This window comes from Miniopterus schreibersii (genome assembly GCF_964146895.1).
Source record: "Miniopterus schreibersii genome assembly, chromosome: 9".
In the NCBI taxonomy this organism is placed as follows: domain Eukaryota; kingdom Metazoa; phylum Chordata; class Mammalia; order Chiroptera; family Miniopteridae; genus Miniopterus; species Miniopterus schreibersii.
This window is the reverse complement of record NC_138118.1, coordinates 55,025,784-55,048,327: the sequence shown is the minus strand read 5'-3', so window position 1 is coordinate 55,048,327 and position 22,544 is coordinate 55,025,784. Positions and strand designations below refer to the sequence as shown.

General features: G+C 39.5%; 1 long non-coding RNA gene across 1 annotated transcript in view; it reads left to right on the top strand.

Moving 5' to 3' along the window:
• Window positions 1–18,623, top strand: part of LOC308561943 — a 54,760-nt gene extending 36,137 nt beyond the window's left edge. Inside the window, exon 3 of the long non-coding RNA XR_013999575.1 lies at window positions 14,660–18,623. This is a non-coding gene — a long non-coding RNA (uncharacterized lncRNA). The remainder of the gene's footprint in view (window positions 1–14,659) is intronic.
• The last annotated feature ends 3,921 nt before the right edge of the window (window positions 18,624–22,544 follow it).

Sequence of the window (22,544 nt, the reverse complement as noted above, 5' to 3'; positions counted from 1 at the left end):
TTTTGCACTCGGGCACCTTGGTCTTTGGGGTCAGGCATCTGTCTCGGTTCCTGTAAGCAAGTATCGCTTGTGAAGTAGTTTAGGCATTGAGAAACATTAGGGTCTTTTGGATTATAGTCCAGTGACATAATTAAATATAAATTTGTTTGCACAATGGGACCAACTGGGGAGCCATAAAAACAACAACCCACAAACAAATCTGAAGCCTGAGTCTCAGTGCCAGAGACTGGGAAATAATTGATTTGTTGTGTGCTCTGGATGTGGGTATTTTTGAAAGCTCCCCAGGTGATTCCAATGTGCTTCACCTTTAGGGTGACTCATCACATGTCTCTGCTTCTGGCAGAGACCAGTCAGCCTCTAGGGCGGGTAAGGACCCATTACTCAGGTTCTCTACAACCTGTGTTTTTATGGCATATTGTATTTATCTGTTATTCCCACTGCCATGAATGTTGGTTTCACATTTTAAAAAGGCAGTATCTAATTAGTCTTCTTAGTTCCTTTTTATCCTGATTGGGCAAAACTTTCACATTAGGCCAATCCATAGGCTACTTCGTGTGTGTGTGTGTGTGTGTGTCTGTGTGTGTGTGTGTTGCAGTCTTTTTTTATGATAATTTTTCTTTTCCTTTTTTAAAAAAGTTACCTTTGTCCATGGAGTATGCATATATGCATATAAGTTCCCCTCCCCCCGTCCCTTTCCCTCTGAGATCCCTCAGTCTGTTCCATGCTTCCATGTCTCTGGATCTATTTTGTTCATCCGTTTATTTTGTTCATTAGATTCCACATACAAGTGAGATCATGTGATGCTTGTCTTTCTCTAACTGGCTTATTTCGCTCAGCATAATACCCTCCAGGTCCCTTCATGCTGCCTCAAAGGGTAAGAGGTCTTACTTTTTTACAGCTGCATAGTATTCCATGGTGTAAATGTCCCACAACTTTTTTATCCACTCATCTACTGATGGGCACTTGGGCTATTTCCGGATCTTAGCTATTGTAAACTGTGCTGCTATGAACATAGGGGTGCATATATTCTTTCTGCCTGGTGTTTCAGGATTCTTAGGATATATTCCTAGGAGTGGAATCACTGGGTCAAATAGCAGTTCCATTTTGAATTTTTTAAGGAAACTTCATACTCCTTTCCATAGTGGCTGCACCAGTCTGCATTCCCACCAGCTGTGTGCTAGGGTTCCCCTTTCTCCACACCCTCGCCAGCACTTGTCATTTGTTGATTTGTGGATGGAGCCATTCTGACAGGTGTGAAGTGATACCTCCTTGTGGTTTTAATTTGCATCTCTCTAATGAATAGTGACTTTGAGCATTTTTTCTTACATCTCTTGGCCATCTGTATGTCCTCTTTGGAGAAGTGTCTATTTAGGTCCTTTGCCCATTTTTTAATTGGATTGTTTGTCTTCTTTTTGTTAAGTTGTATGAGTACTTTACATATTTTGGAAATTAACCCCTTATCAAATGTATCATTGGCAGATATGTTCTCCCATATACTGGGCTCCCTTTTGTTTTGATGCTGGTCTCTTTTGCTGTGCAGAAGCTTTTTATTTTGATATAGTCCCATTAGTTTATCTTTTTCCTTTGTTTCTCTTGCCCTAGGCATTGTATCAGTGAAAATCCTGCTACATGAGGTGTCTGATATTTTGCTGCCTATGTTTTCTTCTATGATTTTTATGATTTCACAACTTACATTTAAGTCTTTTATCCATTTTGAGTTTATTCTTGTGTATGGTGTAAGTTGGTGGTATAGTTTCATTTTTTTGCATGTATCTGTCCAATTATCTCAATACCATTTATTGAAGAGACTGTCCTTACTCCATTATATGCTCCTGCCTCCTTTATCAAATATTAATTGAGCATTAATGGTGTGGGTTGATTTCTGAGTTCTCTGTTGTGTTCCATTGATCTATATGACTGTTCTTGTGCCAGTACCAGATTGCTGAGGCTATTCAGGGTCTTTTTTGGTTCCATGTAAATTTTTAGGGTATTTGTTCTAGCTCTGTGAAATATGCTGTTGGTATTTTAATAGGAATTGCATTGAATCTATAGATTGCTTTGGGTAGTATGGACATTTTAATGATATTAATTCTACCAATTCATGAGCATGGTATATTCTTCCATTTGTTTATATCTTCTATCTCTTTTCTCAATGTTCTGTAGTTTTCCGAGTACAGGTCTTCTACCTCCTTGGTTAAGTTTATTCCTAGGTACCTTTTTTGTTGTTGTTGTGATGGTATATGGGATTTTTTTTTTTTTTTTAGTGTCTCTTTCTGAGAGTTCATTATTGGTGTGTAAAAATGTCATCAATTTCTGGATGTGAATTTTGTATCCTGCTATAAGCCCTCTCTTACCATTGTACGTGGCCAACAAGGTAAATGAGGGATCCCCAACCCACATTTCAGCTAGGACTTAGTTGTGCAACTGCACACATCGCAGAGCCCCTATGCCTCTCAGCTTCAGTCATCTTGAGATGTTAGCCTCCTCTTTTTCTCCTTTTAACTCCTGATTTTATTTGATAGATTCCATACCCCCATCTTTTTCCTTCACTAAGGATTCAACTAATCTCTTTGCTGCCTGATTGAGTCTCTCCTCTTTCTTTCATCTGTAGAACCAATAATCAAACACTCCACAGCCTTACTGAGAAACTAAACCATGAAGGAAATGGTTCGACATAGCTACAGCAAAAAAATAACCTTATTTTACCTCTTAGAAAAAATTACTTCATTTGTGACACACTTTAAGAAGTATTTTCACTAAATGTGTATAAAAACACAAGAGTAAATTTGCAAGTGTTTCAAATGCCTTGTTTGGCACTCCAATGTTCACTTGGCATTTTTCTTAGAAGCTTTTTATATTCTAGATTTACTATATTAAAAAAATTACAAGGTTTACAACACCATTTCCAGATACACTAGAAAAACTGGCTATTTAAGCACACAAATATGTTGCTAAACAGTGAAGAAGGTATCTGGGATGCTGTTTTGATGTTAAAGATAAAAAGGAAAAACCCTTGCTCAGCTACTAATAAGCAAAGGAAAAAATACTAATCTAAATGCAAATGTCTGTTTTTAAAAAAAGAGCAGGAGCTGGTAGATAAACTTGCCAGGCAGACTGAATATGTATTTCTTCTGAGGCAATGGCTGAATACATTTAAAAAGAAACATAAAACATTTACAATAACACTGCGTTCTACCAGGTTTAAACTGCCAATGAAAGCCCGTCCTGTGTAAGGATGATTTACAACATAAGTAACTATCACACACTTCCTTTTTTAGGGAACTTAGAACAGAAGAAAAATGCAAAGTAATTTTTTTATTGATTAAAATTAAAGAAATTAGATTCTTCATGTCATCCAAGAGAAAATCCCTACCTCAGTTCACCAGTAAAGATGAACCAAAGTCTTTGGGCTTGAAGTTCCCATGAAAGCCAGCATATTTCTCTGCAGGGCATTAACAATGGTTGGATGAATGCACAATTTGAGGCACTAATTTGGCAAAAATAATTTATCCCAATTTTTCTACGCTGAAGTTGGTTCCCAGAAATGAAAGTGATGTTCCAAGGCAGCTGCATTCCTCAAACTGTGGGGTTGAAGGATGTATTTCAGGAACAGCTCTCTGGTTCCAAAGTTGAGGAAAATGAACTAACGTTGTTCAGTCTTTTTTTTTTTTTTTGCAATTAATATTGATAATGTGAGTAAAGAGCTAAAAACAGAAGCTACTGAACTCTGGTGCAATACAATAGTGAAAACCTCATAGGAGGTTGTTGGAAGAAGAAATTCATTTTAAATATCTCTGAAATAGTTAAATACAAAAATCATGAATTATTTTCATGTTCAGAAGTACCTATGTTTGTGAATTACTATTTTTCATTTTAAATAATGCCAACTTTTGCTTCCAATGAAAGAATCCAATCCAAGGCAAGAAGTTTATACTAAGTGTGAGACAGCTAGGAAAAGGGAAACAGTACAGAGTTTCCAGTTCCAAATTATGAGATAAGGTAATAACTAAGATACTTCTATTTTTCACAGTCACATTTAAAATATCTTCAACATAATACTTGTATGGTGAGTTCACGTCTGTAAGTATGTAAACATAGGTCCTGTGTGTTTATTGTCCCTGCTGCTCTTTCTGAACTCTGCTTTTTAATTCTTCCCACCACAAAAATCAGTAGACCTAACTCACTCTTTTTAGAAACAAATTTTGTAAAGTGAAATTTTCCAAATCCAGAAACTAGCTAAGACTCAGGCTGGGGAATAGAATGGATGAGTGAAAAGTGACACTAGGAGGAGGGAGGAGAGGAAAGAGAGGAGAACCCGAGTCCTGGAGAGGAAGAGAGAGAGGGCCCATCACAAGCGCGGGGAACCGTGTGGAGGATCCTGTGCCCAGCTGTGACAGAGTGAGGACCGTCAGCAGCCAGCCCATTGGACCAGTCACCTTCCAGTGGTACCTGTAACAGACCGAAAGTTTCTCCCTCCCCCCCAAATTCACATGTTGAAATCCTAGCTCCCAATGTGATGGTACTAGAAGGTGGAGCCTTTGGGAGGGGGGTGATTAGGTCATGAGGGTGGAGTCCTCTCCTTGTATTAGTGCCCTTATAAGGGGGCCCCAAAGAGCTCTCTTGCCATCTTTCTGCCATGTGAGGATACAAGAAGTCTGAAGTCTGCAGCCAGGAAGAGGGCCCTAGCCAGAAACCAACCTCAGATTCTTTCAGCTTCCACAACTGTGGATAATAAATTTCTGTTGTTTACAAGCCACCCACCCACTCTATGGTATTTTGTTACAGATGCCTAAAGAGATTACACAGTAGCTGAGGGCAAAGGAAGCCACCAGAACAAGAGTTGGCATGGGGTGGGGATAGCTGCTTGAAGGAAAAAAAATCTCACCCCAGAACAATTTAAAATTTCCTTAGTAGTCCAGCAGAAATAGACACATTATTCCTATTTCAGCACATGACTATGATATGGGGCATGCTTCCACCACAGTTTAGTAAAAATAAAGAAAATGTGCATATAATCTTGGCAGTTGATGACTTTTCTTATATCCCAGCCACTGTTCCCTCCTTTCTTCTTTTTGTTTCCTCCCAGTCCCATTCCTCCCTCCCTCCCTGCAGCCCTGCCTCCCTGCCTCCCATTCTCTCTCTTTCCCTCTCTGCCCTACCCCTCTCCCCTGTATTATTTCTCCTTTCAAGCTTTATCTCTCTGGGTCTCTGCTCTCCCTCCCCTCCCCTCCCCTCCCCTCCCCTCCCCTCCCCTCCCCTCCCCTCCCCTCCCCTCCCCTCCCCTCCCCTCCCCTCCCCTCCCCTCCCCTCCCCTCTCCCCCCTCCTGACTTCTACTCTCCCTCAGAGAGTCCCTCCCTCCACAGCCCTCCCCCTACCCCCCAACAGGTGCTCATGCACACATTATCTTTTAAACTGTATTTTTACTGTACTTTTTCTATTGTTTAGATACACGAATACTTACATTGTGTTACAGTGGCCTACAGTATTCAGTGCAGTAACATGAGTAGGGGTAATAGGCTACACCAGATAGCTTAGGTCTGTAGTAGGCTATCTAGGCTTGTGTGAGTGCACTCTGCGATGGTTTCGCAATGACAAAATTACCAAACGACTGATTTCTCAGAATGTACCCTGTCCTTAATCGACAGAAGACTGTGAAGGGTTTAGTACTGTCTGGGGCTTCAGGTGTCCACTGGTTGTTAGAATGTATCCCCCAAGGATAAGGGGGCAGTACCGTGCATGCTTGTGGGAAGAGAATGTATTTTATATTTTGTGTACATACCCGTTCCCTTCCTCCCTCACACACACACCTTTCCCAGGCCTGGCACACAGTAGTTGCTTTATAAATACTTGTTGATGATGGAAAGACAGTCCCATTTGGAACTACAGTATTTGTTTAGTCTCAGATATGAAAACAAGTCTCTTTTCTTTGAGAAGGGGAACATCTCAACATATAACCACCGGAGAGAAGCAGTAATAAAAATGGAATAGGTTTAAGTGTTGTATGTAGTCATACAATTCTCAGAAGCTCAAGAAAAGGCCTCCCTTTGCCCAAGGCTGTTTTAAGACAGTGGAGAGGAGATCAGCCTGTCTTCCCTTTTCTGACTGCCAGATAATCCTGCTCAAATATTCATTGCAGAGATCAGATGCGGTGGCTGTGATGCTTAACTCAGCAAGGGTGTATTGGGACCGATTGCACGAAGGACCGAGTGCAACCAGAGTGTGTGATTCAAGTGAGAGCCTCACAGGTTAATTGGAAGAGTCACTTGTAAAAGTAACTCTACATGGAGATACACTCTCAAGGGGCACTACTAAAGGGGCACATGTAAATGAACAGTGAGCATTTGAAAACCTCTTCTACCTCACAAGTAATCAGAGGCAAGCACATTTACATAATAATAAATGTCATTATTCCCTGATCAAGTCGGCAAGGTTTTTGTTGTGATGCACAACTATATTGAGATGTGTTCTAGAACCCTGTCTTTCATACTCTTTCCATATGCCTATATTAAGCAATAAACCTTTTGCATCACATCCATGCACATCCATACAGGTAGGGAGTAAGCTGGTTCCCACAGTACAACTATGCTACTTGTTTGTCACGAGTGCCTATTTCTACATCATGCCAGTTCTTACGGGTTTTTGAATGTTATATATATTGTTTACACACACACACATACATCTGAAACAAAAGTTTCATGAAATAATACTAAATATGAGTAATGTGATGCACGCTTCTATTTTCTGTTCTGTTCTGTTCTGTTCCATTATGTTTCATTTTATTCCACTCTATTCCATTCTTAAAATTCTGGTTGTCAGTCTCTAGTTGATTTCATCATCCTAAATTTTAAAAAATGCTTTATTTTACAATTACAGTTGACATACAGTATTATAGTTTCAGATGTACAACATAGTGATTAGATGTTTATATAACATAGTGACCACCCTGATAAATCTAGTACCCATCTGACAGCATTCATAGTTATTACAACATTACCGACTATATTCCCTTTATTGCACTTTAAATCTTCATGACCATTTTCTAACTACCAATTTGTACTTCTTAATCCCTTCAGCTTTTTCACCCGCTCCCCCAAGCCCCCTTCTGTCTGGCAACCATCAAAATGTTCTCTATGAGTTTGTTTCAGTTTTGTTTGTTCATTTATTTTGTTTTTTAGATTCCACATATAAGTGAAATCATATGGCATTTGTCTTTCTCTGTCTGACACATTTCACTCAGCACAGTACTCTCTAGATCCATCCATGTTGTAAATGGCAAGATTTCATTCTTTTTTTTATGGTTGGGTCATATACCATTGTATATATGCACCGCTTCTTTATCTACTCATCTACTGATAGACACTTAGGTTTCTTCCATATGTTGGCTATTGTAAATAATGCTGCAATGAACATGGATGCATATGTCTTTTTTGAATTAGTATTTTAGGTTTCATAGGATAAATAGAGTGGAATTGTTGGGTCCTTCTTTGTCTCTTGTTATAGCCTTTGTTTTAAAGTCTATTTTGTCTGGTACAGTATTGTTACCATAACTTCCAGTTTTTTGTTGTTCTTTCCAGTTTCATGAAATATCTTTTTCCATCCCTTTACTTTCAGTCTGTGTGTATTTGTCTAAATGAAATGAGTCTCTTGTAGACAGCATGTGTTAAGGGTCTTGTTTTCTTATCCATTAAGCTACCATATATCTTTTGATTGGAGTATTTAACCCACTTATATTTAAAGTAATTGTTGATAGATATGTAGTTATTACCATTTTGTTATTAATATTTTCATCTTGTTTTTCTTCTTTTTCTTAAAGAAGCACCTTTAACATTTGTTATAATACTGGTTTGGTGGTGATGAACTCCTTTAGCTTTTTCTTGCCTGGGAAACTCTTTATCATCATCTTAAATTAAGGTACACATAATTTGAAAACAATTCTGGAAGAAAATTACCATGCTTATAATACTGGACATTTCCACAGAGGGCACCACAACTCTAGCCAGACACATTTTATACCAAAGGCTCTCCCCCTGGGGAAAGTAGGAGGGCAGGAATGTCGTCTTTTGTAGCACACAACCAAATGGACCAGAAGTGGGCACCTGGCCCAAGGACAGCCAATCTCGTGACCATTATCCTATCTAAAAGCCGGACACAAAAAGCCCCACCCCTCCAGAGCCTATCAGGGTCCATCAGAGTCTCAGTCTTATGAATCTTAAGAAGCTGTAGAGAGATTTAAATGGTTGACAGTAAAGGTCAAAATCCATGAGATGAAGAGAGGCTAGAAGAGTAATAATGAGTCACTAATAAGCCAAAGGTTTCTGTAAGTTGAAGTTATGAAAAAAGAGAAGCTGGAAAAAACAAAAGAGATAAGAAGCTGAAAAAAATACATAGGGCAGGGAAACCTGTCAATGGAAAGAAGAGAGAGCAGCAACCTGTGTAGAAATGCAGTCACTTTAATGGTGGAACTCTGGAGGATCTCAGACCCCTGCTCCAGCATCCCTGGAGCTCCCAGCTCTGTAAGGCCTGGTGACACGTGGATTCCCTTTCTAGGAGTTTCATGGATACGGGTATCCCTCAGTGTAGAGTATCCTTACAGAAAACCTCCCTCCTCTTGCTCACGTCACAGCAGTTGAGTCTCTTCTTTTCATTCCTATAAAGGGGCCTAATTGAAAAAAACAAAAACAAAAAAGAAAGATGTTCCCAGTACATTAAGTTAAAAAAGAATACCACTTAATAGCATTTCTTTACAACATAATTTTGTTTTACTTTTTTTTTTTTTTTAATTTGTCTTTATTGATTTCAGAGAGAGGAAAGGAGAGGGAGACAGACAGAAACGTCAATGATGAGAGTCATTGATCGGCTGCAGCCCACAACCTGGGCATGTGCCCTGACCGGGAATCGAACCCCGATCGCCTGGATCCTAGGTTGACGCTCAACCGCTGAGCCACGCCCGGCCGGGCCATAATTTTGTTTTAAAATGTGTAATATAGTGTAAAATCTGGATGCATATACATTGTTATAGAACAGGAAGAGTTCATCCACTCCGTGCTAGCAGAGCCAAACTCTAAACACCGAGAACTGCAGTGGAGAAATGTTGGCTATTTTATTATGAATGGCACCACCCAGGAGAACGGGAAGCTAATGCTCAAAAGCCTGAACTCCCTGATGGCATGTAGGTTACAGATTCTATAGGGCAAAATCACAAGACACCATGGATCAGGGCTTTGGGGTCATACTGGGAGCTGATTGGTAGGAAGTGAGGTAAGGATAATAAACTATTTCTTGCGGTCTTGAGGACAGATCAGAGGTTTGTCCCTTTATCTGGTTCATGGGAAAGTGGCTGAAATGTTGTTCCACCTTAGGACTCAGGAGCTGAAACATAACTTAGGTCAAGATGTAATTGTAGCTTGCTGGAGGTACAGACTTTGTGATCATTAGTCAGGTCCAGGGTACTGTCTTCTGTGTCTGAGGGGTTGCTGATTATGGGAGAAAGGCTAGGTCTCCGAAGGAAGGAGGGAGGGAGAGAGGGAGGGATGATTTCTAGAGAGCTGGGATTTAAAACTAAATTTAATCGAAGTCATAAGGACCTTTGATTTCAACATCAAGATACTAACAGCAGCTATAGCTCAGTGATGATATCATGAGCATATTTTTACTTTGCACCAATACTTTTTTCCTAAAACAAGCATTTAAGTGCAATTTTCATTAAAAAGAAGGAAAGAATTTTTAAAACCAAGATACTTTTAAAGAGAACAGTACCAGGTTGCAAAATGTCTCCAGAAGGATCATGTGATTTGGGTTGGGCCCCAGAGGCCTTACACGGTACAGGTGTCCTAGGAACTTTCCTCGTAGGGGCCCCTGAACAAAGTCCCAGAGGCTAGTGCCTTTGAGGAATACTGAGAAAAAGGAGCGGGGCTGACTGCTGAAGCAGAGAGCACTCCAAGATTATAAGGGACACAGAAATGGAATATATTTGGTGGAGATTGTTCTATTGTTTTAGACTTGTAAAAATGATGCACTATTTGATAGATATTTTTAAAGCTATAACTTATACGTTATAAAGCATAATAATAAATCAAGAATATATCCATTACCCAAATATAAAAATAGAACTTGACTAATATGTTTTAGAACCTCACATACCCCTCTCTGAACCCATCAAGCTCCCTCCCTTCCAAAAGTAACCACTCTTCTGAATTCCGTGTTTGACATTTCCCTCATGGTTTTATTGCAAATGAACAATCCTTAATAATAATAAGAGCTGACATTCTTTCTGTGCTTGCTCCCTGTAAGACATTACTCTAAATTCTTTATATATTTAACTCTAATCTTCACAACAACCATGAAAGGTAAATATTGTTACCATCCCCATTCAGCAGATGAGGAAACTGAGGCACAGAGAGTTTAAGTGACTTGCTGAATGAAAGTCACATAGCTAGTAAGTGGCAGACCCTGGTTTCAAACCCAGGCAGTCCACTCTAGCTTCTCTACCCTTAACTACCCACTGTACCTGCTCTTAACAATATATTGTTGTTCTACTTATTTTTTAATCATGTTCAGATAGAATCCTACTGTCTTAATTTTGTTTGTCTAGAAACACACCCTGAGATATGGATTCTAATAGAAGTGGTTTATTTGGAAGGTGAGCCACTGTATTAGCCAGGGTTCTCCAGAGAAATAGAACTAATAGGATATCTATAGAGATATATTTGAGGAGATTTATATTTATTACAGGAATCGACTCACATAGTTGTGGAGGCTTAAAAGTCCTGCCATCTGCTGTCTGCAGGCTGGAGAACCAGGAGAGCGGGTGGTGCGATTCAGCCTGAAGGCCGGGGAATCAGGGCCCAATGCTGTAAGTCCTGGTCTGGGTCTGAGAGCCTGAGAACCAGAGTTGCCAGCGTCTAAGACAGGAGAAGATGGGTTGGTGCCTCAGCTCCAGCAGAGAGAGCCAATTCGCCCTTCCTGAGCCTTTCTGTTCTGTGTAGCTCCTCAACAGATGGGCTGAGGCCCCCTGCTCTGGCGAGGGCGCTCTTCTTTTCTCAGTCTACCTGCTCAAATGCTAACTTCTTCCCTGGAGGCCTCCCAAACACACCCAGATGTGTTTTACCAGCTATTTGGGCATCCTTTAGCTCAGTTAAATTCATACATAAAATTGACTGTCATAGCCACAAAAACCCAGTAAGGGAGTGAAGAACTAGGACAGGGAAGGAAGAGCAGGCAACAACGAGGTTACCCCCATGGAGACCTACATCTTAGTCACACCGAGGAGCCAGAGCAGAATATACACTTAGAATTGTCCCACCCTAGGGGTGAGGGAGCTGGGGTGCTTACAGCAGCTCCTGTCGACCATTGGTTGAGGGCAGGCTTCTAGAGGGTGTTAATTCCCTGGCACTTCTTGCCTGCTGTGTGTGCAGGCAGAGCAGCTTCCCCAACAGAGAAACCCTCTGGCAAAGGGCTGAGATGAGTGACAGCTGGGGCTGGTCTGGCCTGTGCCCAGTGGGGATAGGAGTGGGCACTTCCAGTATCTGTGACATACTCCACGAGCATTCACAACTTGCTCTTATGGTTGTGAGATTCATCCATGTTGTCATATTGGTACATAAAACTGCGGTTCATTCATTTTCACTGCTATATGCCATGGTCTGAATATGCTCCATTTATCCATTCTTCTTTAAAATTTTATTTTATTTTATTTTTTCCATCACCATCCATCCACCACCCCCCAACAATCACCACACTGTTGTCCATGTCCGTGAGTTCTCTTTTTTCTTTTTTGCTCAATTCCTCCCCACCCCCACCACCAGGGCTGTCTGCCAGCTATCTATCTATGAGTCTGTCTCTATTTTGCTTGTTAGTTCAGTTTGTTCATTAAATTCCACATGTGAGTGAAATCATATGGTACTTGTCTTTCTCTGACTGGTTTATTTTACATAATACTCTCTAGGTCCAGCCATACTGTTGCAAAAAATAAGATTTCCTTTTGTAAATGTACCACAGCTTTTTTTATCCACTCACCTACTGATGGGCACTTAGGCTGCTTCCAAATCTTGGCTATTGTAAACAACGCAGAATGAACATAGGGGTGCATATATTGTGATTCCTCCAACTTTGTTCTTTTTTCTCCAGATTGCTATTGTTATTCGGGGTCTTGTGATTCCATATTAATTTTTGAAACATTTGTTCTAGTTCTGTGAAATACACCATTGGTATCTTGATAGGAATAGCATTGAATCTGTAGATTGTTTTGGGTAGTATGGACATTTTAATGACGTTAATTCTTCCAATCCATGAACACAGTGTATGCTTCTACTTATTTATATTTTCCTCAATGTCTTTCTTCAGTGTCTTATAACTTTTTAAGTACAGGTCTTTTGCATCTTTGGTTAAATTTATTCCTATGTATTTTATTCTTTTCGAAGCAATTGTGAGTGGGATTGCTTTTGTAGTTTCCCTTTCTGATAGTTCATTATTGGTGTGTGAAAATGCAATTGATTTCTGGATATTTATTTTGTATCCTGCTACTTTACTGAATTCATTTATCAGTTCTAGTAGCTTTTGGTGGAGTCTTTAGGGTTTTCTATGTACAATATCATGTCATCTCTAAATAATGACAATTTTACTTCCTCCTTTCCAGTTTGGATGCCTCTTATTTCTTCTTCTTGTCTGATTGCTGGGGCCAGGACTTCCAGTCCTATGCTGAATAAGAGTGATGAAAGTAGACACCCCTTCTTTTTCCCTATCTTAAGGGGAATGCATGTAGTTTTTGTACATTGAGTATGATGTTGGCTGTGCATGTCTTATATATGGCCTTTAATATGTTGAGGGATGTTCCCTCTATTCCCACTTTGCTGAGAATTTTTATCATAAAAGGGTGCTAGATTTTATCAAATGTTTTTCAGCATTTATTGATATGAGCATATGGTTTTCATCCATCATTTTGTTTATGTGATATATCGTGTTTATTGTTTTGCAGATATTGTACCAACCTTGCATCCCTGGAACAAATCCCACTTGATCATATGTATGATTTGTTTAGTGTATTGCTGGATTCTAATATTTTGCTAATATTTTGTTGAGGATTTTAGCATCTCTGTTCATCGAGGATATTGGCCTATAATTTTCTTTCTTTGTCGTGTCTTTATCTAGTTTTGGAATTAGTATAATGTTGACCTCATAAAATGAGCTTGAGAGTCTTCCTTTCTCTTGAATTTTCTGGAATAGTTTGAAAAGGATAGGTATTAGTTCTTTGAATGTTTGGTAAAATTCACTTATAAAGCCATCAGGTCCAGGGCTTTTGTTTGTTGGGCATTTTTTGATTACTGCTTCAGTTTTACTAGTTGCAATCTGTCTGTTCAGATTTGTGATTCTTCCTGATTTAGTTTTAGATATCCATTATTTTGTTGAAGGACATTTCAGCTGTTTCCACATTTTTGTTATCACAAATAATGTTACCTTGAACTGTCTCACACAAGTCTCTTGCTGCATTTGTTCAAGAGTTACTCCTATACACCTAGGTTTAGAATTATTGGTAGGAAGTATTTGCATCTTAACCTTTACTATCCCATGAGTATAGTAGAAGTACCAGTAGCAGAGTATGACATTTCTTAATGTTTCATATCTTTCCCCAAAATGGTATTGTCAGACTTTTAATTTTTTGCCAACCTGGTAGGTGTAAAAATTATGAATAGTAAAAATTCTTCACTGTTTGAGGATATATTTAAATTTAAAAGTCATGTGAATCATTCAAAAGAACATATGCACCCTTATGTTCATTGCAGTGTTATTTACAGTAGCCAAGATATAGAAGCAACCTAAGTGTCCATCACTAGATGAGTGGGTAAAGAAACGTGTGGTATATATATATATACAATGAAATATTCCTCAGCCATAAAAACGAATGAATCTTACCATTTTTGACAGCATAGATGGACCTAAGTGAAATAAGTCAGTCAGAGGAAGACAAATACCATATAATTTCACTTATATGTGGAATCTAAAGAACAAAATTATTTAAAGAGACCTGCTGGCATGACTCAGTGGTTGAGCATCGACCTACAATCCAGGAGGTCATGGTTCAATTCCCTGTCAGGGTACATGCTCGGGGTTCAGGCTCAATCCTCATTAGAGGGCATGCAGGAGGCAGCCAATCAACGGCTCTCATCATTGATGTTTCTATCTCTCTCCCCCTCTCCCTTCCTCTCTCTGAAATCAATAAAGACATATTTTTTAAAAATTATTTAAAGAAACAGACTCATAGACACAAGGAACAGACTGATGGTTGCCAGAGGGGAGCGGTATTGGGGGAATCGGTGAAAAAGGTGAAAGGATTAAGAAGTACAAATTGGTAGTTACAAAATAGTCACAGGGATGTAAAGTACAGCCTAGGGAATATAGTCAATATTATTGTAATAACTATGTATAGTGCCAGGTGAGTACTGGAAATATCAGGGGGAATACTTTGTAAAGTATATGATTGTATAACCACTGTGCTGTACACCTTAAACTAAAACAAAATAATATTAAATGTACACTGGAATTGAAGTATAAAACTTAAAAGTAATAACAATAATAATAAATAATAGTCGTGTGGATTTGAGTTCAATATTGGTTTGTGTCACTGTAATTTTTTTTTTTTTAATATATCTTTATTGATTTCAGAGAGAAGAAAGGAGAGGGAGAGAGAGAGAGACAGAAACATCAATGATGACAGAGTCATTGGTTGAGCCCACAACCCAGGCATGTGCCCTGACTGGGAATTGAAACCCCGATCGCCTGGATCCTAGGTCGATGCTCAACCGCTGAGCCACGCCCGGCCGGGCTGTGTCACTGTAACTTAAATTGTCTAAGAAAAAGGATTAGATAATCACACCTGGAGTGGTCACCGTTAGTGAATGAAATTGTTTTCCCTGCCTAATGTGCATGAGGGCTAATTGTATGTGTCAATTTGACAGGGTCACAAGGTACCTAGATATTTGGCTAAACATTATTTCTGGGTGTGTCTGTGAGGTTATTTCTGGATTCAACTGGTATTTGAATCAGTGGTCTTAGTAAAGCATTTTGTCTTCTCCAGTGCGAGTGGGCATCATCCAATCTGTTGAGGGCCTGAATAAAACAAAAAAGTGGAGGAAAAAAGAATTCAGCCCTTTCTGCCTGATTACTTGAGCTGCCCTTGGCACTCCCAGTTCTCAGACCTTTAGATTTAGAATGAATTACACCACAGCCTTTACTGGATCTCCAATTTGCAGATGCCAGGTTATGGGACTTCTCAACCTCCATAATCGCACGAGCCCATTCTTTTTCATCAAACTCTCTCTCTCTTTCTCTCATTCTCTCCATATATATAAGTAATTGGTTTTGTTTCTCTAGAGGACCCTGACTAATAAAACTTGCCAATTGGTTCTAAGGTCAGTTACAAAACAAATCTTTCAAAACTATGATGAAGGCAGCAATTTTACTTAGATGTAGTGTCTAAGGATGACAGTTTGGGATGACACTAAAGTTCTGTGTGTCTATTAAAATTCAGTGTCCTTATTTTATAGGTAGATTTCAACCTAGAAAGGTGATAGGTTTCCTTCTCTGTACTCTTACTCCATGGTTATCTTAAGACCCTTTTCACTTTGGGACAAGTGGTTCTTCTCGGGCACTTATCACAGGAGAAAGCTTTATATTAATAAATTCTTGTAACATCTCCAGTGAAGGAGTAAGTGGCCCTCAGCAGAAGTTCCCAGCATTTGTGTCATAGGACTGTTGTAACAAATTACCACAAACTGGGTTGCTTAAAACAACAGAAATTTATTCTTTCACAGATGTTTCATAGAAACATCAATGATGAAAGCCATTGTTGTGGAGGTCAGAAGTCCAAAATCAAAGTGTCAGCAGGGTTGTTTTGCCTTGGAGGCTGTGAGGGAGAATCCATTCCACACCTCTCTCCTAGCTTCTAGTAGCCGCCAGCCACCCTTGGCATTCCTTGGCTGTTTAACTCCAATCAATGACTCTGTCTCCACATGGCCCTCGGTCTCTGTGCTTCCACTTGGCCGTCTCTTAAAAGTGTACTTGCCATTGGATTTAGGGCCCTCCCTAAGCCAGGATGATTTCATCTTGAGAATCTTACCTTAATTACACCTTCAGAGACCTTTTTTCCAAATAAGGCCTCACTGGTTTGGGGGTAGACACATCTTTAGGGAGTCCACAATTCAACTCACTACAGGAGGCAAGAGAAGACATTGTCGATAGGAGAAGCTAATTACATTAGATAGTAAGAGGATCTGCTCGTATCTCTCTTTTAGTGGGTGGGGTGAAAAAAAATATACTGGGTGTTATAGATGAGATTTCTTCCTTTGTGTATTCTGAGAGTTAATATCTTGTCCCTAAATAGAGGCTCAGTAACAGATGTCTGCTCTTACCTAAGGGATTGTCAAGGAACCCAGCCAAGGGGAAGTCATGCTAATATTTACCGGGGAGGAGAGAAATGACTCTCTAAGGAGGAAGAATATGTGTGCTGTTGGATGGACAGATTGCAAGATAATTTATCTTAATTGTTATTTAATTTTTCTTCCCATTCTCAATGTCTTTCCTAAAACAAAAAACAAGCAAAAAAATCTTCCCCAAACCTCATTCTGTCATGTTCTATTTGTTTATTTAAAAAGTCAGAAATAAGAATGACAAATGTTAACTTTTTCATTCTTGATTGGTTTTTTGTTTTTGTGTTTTTACTTTTCTGTATTTTTACAGTTAAAAAGGTAAATTGATGAATTTTCTTAATTAACAAGAGACATCAAGATACATTGTTAAGCAGTACTACTTACTTCTTCAGACGTTTATTTTTCCCTTGAGCCTGGATTTCTAAGCAGTAAGGTAGTTGTGTTCCTGTCTAGTCTCCCTTACAAAAAATTAAAGTGACATTATTCTAAGAAAAGGCATGTGATTACCCCATTGTTACGTCTATTTCGAGAACAACTTAAGTAGTATGGAAAGAGGGACCAGAGCAAGGCTAGCAGGTTTGGGCTTGAGTGTGTGTGGCTCTGTGCTTACAAAACTAAAAATATCTTATCACAGAGAAAATACCTTCATGAGAAAGATCTTACCCCCTCCCTCAAAAGCAAAAGATATTCAGTGTTTCTATATCAAAAGCTAATATAACTACACTGCTTCTGTGAACTACGTTTGCATTTATATTTTTCTTTCTCCCCTTTAACTTTAGGCCTCCCTCTCTCATGGACAGAGTCACACTATTTTACTACCAGAGATCTTTACAAAGCTATCTATCTGTTCAATCATTCTTACTCCACAGTGAGAAAATGGAAACTCTTAGTGTTAAAAAAATAACTGAATGTGACGCAATAAGTGAGAAAGCCAGGGCTGGCACATACTCCTCCTAAAGCTAAATGCCTGAATTTCAAACAATTTATTAAAATTGTTCGCAGGAATATTCTAGATCTGGAATGAAATGGTAACAAAAAATAACTGATGTCATTCCCATCATTTTTCCCCCTAAGCTTTCTTAAGAAATGTACTATAGTTCAAAACTTAAAAATTCTTTACCTTGTCCTTGAATCTTTATTTTCAAATTTCTAATTCATGAAATTAATTAAAAACAATGTGTACACACATAATTTAAAACCCAGAAGTTATTGCAGGAACTTCAGTAAACTGTTTACCTGCTCAAAAATCTATTTGCTCCTATATGAGAGGGTTTGCTTAAGTTGGCATATTTGTTTAGTTTCTCTGTGCAAATTTTGAACTTTCAAATTGAGAACAGTGTGTCAACTGTGTGCAACAGACCACTTATTCCAATTTTATCTGTTTTAGTATCAGTACTCAGTTATTAAAACACCTAAAATTCACTGTTGATCAGTTGTGGCTCATTCGATGAATAACACTTCAGGATATAAGAATCATCTTCACCCACCATAGCTCAATTCTCACAACAACCCGAGGAGGAATTTGTTTGCCTTATGTTTTAGTGCACATAAAACTAAACCTCTGAGATTTCTCAAGAGGAGTGTGTAGTTCTATATTACACATCAGCCTATTTAAAAATACGGAACTCCAAATAAAGTGTGTGGTTTAGTTAATAGTATACCAATGCTCATGTCTTAGGTTTGATAAATGCCCTATAGTTGTGTAAGAAAAGCTAGGTGAAGGGTATATACTGAAACTGTACTTCTCTACAACTTTTCTGTGAATCTAAACATATTTCAAAATAAAAAATTATAAAAAGAGGACCTCTATTCCACAGTTTACAACCATTTCAGAAATGACAGGGCGGAATATAATCTTCACTTTTACAGCTGACGATACCAGTGCCCAAGCTGACTTTCGTAAGCTCAGACCAGACCAGAGATCCCCTAATTACTGAGCTGGTTCTTTCACAACACATGCCCTGATTTGCAGGAGGTATGTAGAAATCTCATCCTTCTGTTCAAGAAAAATTTGTCAGGAGGCCCACAGACCATATCTACTCTTGGGAGCACATTCAGACCTATGTGTACAGTCTGTTGCAATGTCTAAATTCATTGTATCTGTGAATCAATTTTTCTATCACATGATTATTCAAACTACATGCACCTGAAAAGGTCACCAGCATTATTTCCATCTGGCCTCACTGGTGGGTATTCGACTCTGATTTTCCAAGTCCTCATTTCCTGGACTGACTTTGAATGCTGACTCTCTCCTCACCCAGTCCTAACATCTAGTTTCAGTTTCTGAGAACTGCCCTCGGCTATTGAAGGATCATATGATGCCACTGTTGCTACTCAGCATATATTAAGGAGAAGAAAGAAAAAGAAAGAAGCACAAAGTTTTCCTATCTTCTCACAAAGGCACAGAACTTCAAAATCATTCAGGAAAAGAGACAAAGATCAATTTTTAAAACCCTGTTTTTATATTTTACATGTTCCCTTCCAGGCTTGGTTCACATGCATAGACATCTTACACAATTACACTATAGAGATTCTATTTTATATATATATATATATTCCCTTTAACATTAAATCATGTTTTTTTCCATTTTGCTACAGTCTTCATTATGTTCATTTTAGTAGATTCCTAATATTCATAATTTAGAGTGTTAACTATGTGTCGGTGTTTAACATACTTTATTTCATTCCCACTGAATCCTGTAGGTCAGGCATTGTTCTGCTCATTTCACAAGTCAAAACTGGGGCTCAGGGGTGTAAAGTAATTTGCTCAAAATCATGCATCCTAGTGAGGAGGTAAGCCAGGATTCAAATCAAGTTCTGCTGCTTCCAAAGTCTGTGCTATTGATTTGTCAGAGAATGGACTGAGGATCCACCAACCCCAGGCCCAGATGTGTAGCCCAATACTCTCCCACAAACCAGTGGTTCTCTGCTTGGCTGCACACCAGGATCATCTGAGGAGCTTTAAAAAATACGGCTGCCTGAGTCTCATCTCAGAGGTTCTGATATAATTGGTCTGGGGTGTAGCCCCACGCATCAGGATATTAAAAAATCTCCCTAAGTATTTTTTATTTTTATTTTTTATTTTTAAAAATATATCTTTTTTTATTTCAGAGGGAGGAAGGGAGAGGCAGAGAGATAGAAACATCAATGATGAGAGAGTCATCATTGATCGGCTGCCTCTTGCACGCCCCCATATTTTTAAAATATGTTTTTTATTGATTTTAGAGAGGAAGGGCGAAGGGGGGGAACATTGATGTAAGAGAGAAACACTCACTGGCTGCCTCCTGCACCTCCCCTACTGGGGATCGAGCCTGTAACCTGGGCATGTGCCCTGACTGGGCATCGAACCGGTGACATTTTGGTGTATGGGAGGATGCTCAGCCATCTGAGCCACACTGGCCAGGACGTCCTCAAGTATTTTAATGTCCAGGGAAAATTGAGAGTACTGCTCTCTATGACAGCTTTACTATAGAGACAACAAAAGAGGAGAAACAGTTAAATGCTACTCAAAATGAGTGAGAATATTATTTAACTTCAAAAATGGCTTCTTTCATAAGTTATATGCCTCCTGCCAAATTGTGGAAGTCTGTCATGTAGGTTTCAGAGTTATTAGCACAGGGCAGCAACTTTCAACCGGTGTGTGGCAAGAACTTTTAAAACATGCAACACGACCATTTAGTCAGGGGCACCGACCTCTTTTTCCTTAGATTGTCAAATAAAAAAATGACAACAGCCAACTCAACCATCAATAGCCATCTGGTGTGAATGAATCAAAATTATACCTTTTTTTTTGTCAGATCAGCAAAAAATAGATTTTTTGGTGTGCTGCAGAATTTTAGTAATTGGTTTATGTGTGCCATGAGATGAAAAGGGTTGAAAATCACTGGCATAGAGATATAAATGGAAGCCATGGAGGTAGATGAACTGGCCCTGGCAAAGCATGTAGTGAGAAGGGAAAAAGGCTAAGAACAGAGCCCTGGGAGATAATGTTGAAGAGATGTGCAGAGGAGCAGCAGAGTTATAGGAGGGCCTTTTCCAGGATTTAAAAATACCAAGAGGCCATGTAGCAGAAAGTCTGAAAAAGTGTCCAGTGGCTTCAGCAGTCAGTCCTGTCTGGGGCCCTCATGGGAAACATGGTGGAGCAGTGTGGGGTGGGTAACCCAGATTTCAGTGATTGAAGCAAGTGTGGGAGGTATGAAAGTGGACTCAATCTATATGGACCTTTTAATGGAAATTTTGGCTTTAAAAAAGTATTAATGTCTTTTCAGCTGTAAGCATGGGAAAACCCAAATAAAAGTGACTTACACAATAGAGACCCTCCCATTCAACACACACACTATATATATAGTAAGCAGCAGTCCAGAGGTGGGGGGGTTCACAGGTTGGCTTCTCTGGGGATACTCTTGGCTACCCTTTGTGGTCATAAGATGATAAAAGCATCTCCAAATATTCCATCCTCATATGACAACATCCAGAGGGATAGCTCTCCTCATGTGCCTCTCTCGTTGTTAGGAAGGAAACCTTCCTGACATATTCCCTAAGGACTCCTTGGCTTTAACATTCACATACCCCTTCCCCAGCTACAAGGGAGTTTTGGCAAGTGAACACCTGGCATTTCCCCCCACCCCCTTTATATTAGGATGTAGGCTCTGCTTTCGAGGAAGAAGGGGAGGAGAAAGACGTCTATATAGACAACCAAGAGTTCCACAGAGGACATGGAGAAAAAGAGTGTGGGAGCCAGAGGGAGACATAAGCTTAAGGCAAAGTTTTTACTTTAAAAAAACACACATGGTTGGGACTGAGCATATTTAAATGCTTTTTATAGGAAAAATATAATCATAATAGTGAGACTCCTGTGATTGTGGGATGCAATGGGATGTAAAACATGAGAGATGGACAGACATCTCTCCCATTCTAATTGGAGGGAAGGAGAAATGAATGAGGGTGGATATAGGTGAATGTGTAGGTTTCTGGGGAGGTGAGGGAATTCCCACCTGATGGCTTTGGTTTCTTTCCTGTGGAGTTGGTGACCTGCTGAGGGTAAGGAAGTGTTTGTTGCCCAGGCAACACAGGATTTCCAGCTGATTTTAAGGCACAGTTGAGGTTGGCTGCCCTGAATTTAAAATTACTCTAATCAGGAGCATGAATGATTTTTTCCCCCCTCCAGCTGCACTAGACACCTGGTCACAGGTGTTGAGAAGGCAAACAGATTAATATCTCGGGAGTTTCTGCATAAGTGTGATAAAATAAATGAAACAAGGGAACAGGATATTATAAAAAAAGCAACTGCAGTGATAGAACACAGAATCTAAGTTGGACGAAAGTGAAAATAGGGAAGTAGACCCGTGGGGAGAAAGCCAAGACACCAAAGGATCAGAGACATTGAAGTTGCCAAAGGACCAATAAGAGTGAGAGAGTGAGTGAATTGGAAGGGTTGGAGGACAAGGCATACCAAATAGTCTCTCTGGACATATTTCCAACATGGTGCAATTCTGGATGATGACAAAGCCCAGAATGTTGCACTGAAATGAGTGGCTGAAACATAATAAAAAACTAAAAATGAGCTATGGTATTTGGGTGTGTCATCTATATGGCCTGTGACCCAATTTGTAAAAATAGAGATGTGTGAAAGAAGTGCTTTTTAAACTTCAAAGTGCATACAAATCCCTTGGGGATTTTATTAAAATGCAGATCATGATTCAGTAGATCTGAGGGGAGGACTGAAGCTCTGCACTTCTAACAAGTTACCAGGCGATGCTGATTTGGTGGTCTGGGAGCCACACTTTGAGTGGCAAGACCCCGGGTAACCCCATTATTGACTTCCACACAACCTTTGTTCTCTATTTAAAAGTCCTCTACCCTGCTCTGCTGAAAGGGGTGGACCTTAGACTCAGAGATATGTTCTATCTGGTCCCATCTGTTGGTTGGTTGGGGGGGGGAGACCTGACACAAAGTAGAAACCAATTCATAATCTGGACTCAGACAATCAAAATTCTCGTGTAAATCTGAGCTAAAAAGTAGAGAGGGAACCTCCAAAGCAGTGGTGGGCAGTGGAGCTTTAAGATCCATTTTCCCTGTTTAGCACCAACAACAAGGTAAAGTCTTATGTAAATTGAACATTT